The 1,777-nt window shown below is 43.8% G+C and overlaps 1 pseudogene; it reads left to right on the forward strand.

Annotated features, from left to right (window-relative positions):
- The first annotated feature begins 274 nt into the window (after positions 1-274).
- Positions 275-704, forward strand: LOC100768197 (annotated as a pseudogene).
- The last annotated feature ends 1,073 nt before the right edge of the window (positions 705-1,777 follow it).

Genomic DNA, 1,777 nt, shown 5'->3' on the forward strand with positions numbered 1-1,777 from the left:
TTTAAAAAAATGCAAGACAGATCAATAGCATCACCTCTTCCATATTTAACACCGTGGACACAAAGTCTCTTTTTATTAATTCTTTTTCGAGACAGGGTTTCTCAGTACAGCTTTGTAGACCAGGCTGGCCTCGATCTCACAGAGATCTGCCTGCCTCTGCCTCCCAAGTGTTGGGGTTAAAGGTGTGAGCCACCACCCCCAGCTCACAAAGCCTTTTTTTTTTTAAATCCTTGCCCTCTCTCTGCTGTCAGACCTCCACCATCATGGTTGAATACATGCTCCCAGGAAAGGCCTGTCCCAGTCGGCACTGCCCTACCACTGTAGGGTCCCCATATGGCTGAAGCTGATGCCTGAAGACATGAAGGAATGGATTTACAATCTGGCCAAGAAAGGCCTGACTCCCTCCCAAATAAGTATGATCCTGAGGGACCTACATGGTGTAGCACAGGTCCATTTTGTGACAGGTAATAAAATCTTGAGAATCCTTAAGTCCAAAGGCCTTGTCCCATCTCCCTGGGGATCTCTACCATTTGATTAAGGAAGCAGTCGCTGTCCGAAAGCATCCTGAGAGGAACAGAAAGGATAAGGATGCTAAACTTCGCCTCATTTCTGAAAGCAGAATCCACTGGCTAGCTTGTTCCTGTAAGACTAAGCGGACCCTCCCACCCAATTGGAAACTGGAGGCATCCATAGCCCCGCTTTAGTGGTGTAAATTTACCTGTGTACACAAGCAATAACGTCACTTTGACTAAAAGAACATCCTTGCCAAGAAATGTAGAACCTCATCCTAATCATACGATAATACAGACACACCTAAACCAGGAGACAGTTTCCAGAAATAGTCAATCATCAAACTGTCAAGGATGAGGGAGGCTGGGGAAATGGCTAAGCTGAGAAACCACTTGCCACACACGAGGATCTGAGGTAAATCTCCAGCACCCACATAAAATCTGGATACAGCGGTGCACACCTCTAGTCCTGTGGAGGCATGGAATGTCAGAGCTTAGGGGCATACTGGCAAGTCATCAAAGCAGCTGAACCAGTGTGTTTCAGTTTCAGTGAGACACCTCTGTCTCAAAAAGTAATGTGGAGAGCAACTGAGGAAGACAACCAGACACCGACCTCTGGTCTCCACATATGCACACACATCCACCCACACATACATGTGCACACACAGACAAACAAACCAATGAAATGAAATAAAGTCAAGGACATGGAAGTCAAAGGAAAATGCAAAATCTTCACAGACTGGAGGAGCTGTGAAGGGCAGTTAGATACAAGGCGGGATCATGGGTGAATCTTGAAACACAGTAAGACTCATGTTAAAATGCACAGATTAGAAAAGGGACTAGTTGAAGTAATAATGGCATACCCAAGTCACTTAAGATGCTAACAGTGGGAGCAGAATGAGGAGAACTGAAGGAATTCCTTGTATTTTTATGTCTAAAATACATCTGAAATGGCACATTTAAAACTAAGTGGCCATGCTGATTAATTAGATAGTACTTATGGGAGGCAGTGCACTGAATTCAAACCCTAACTCTGATTAATTAACTGATTAACTAGTTAACTGATTAATTATGGAACTTCAGGCAAGCTGTATTTATCAGGCCATGCCTCTATTTCCCCATATTTACAAAGAGTGTCATAATGCCTACTTTATGAGGCAGATACAAAAATTAAACAAGGAATCTTTGAGAAAGGTAAGAGCAGAGCCTGGTGTAGAATGAATACTCCATCACTTCCCTCTTTTACTGTTTCTGCACAGTGGTTCTCC

This window comes from Cricetulus griseus, chromosome 2, assembly GCF_003668045.3.
Source record: "Cricetulus griseus strain 17A/GY chromosome 2, alternate assembly CriGri-PICRH-1.0, whole genome shotgun sequence".
Taxonomy (NCBI): Eukaryota; Metazoa; Chordata; class Mammalia; order Rodentia; family Cricetidae; genus Cricetulus; species Cricetulus griseus.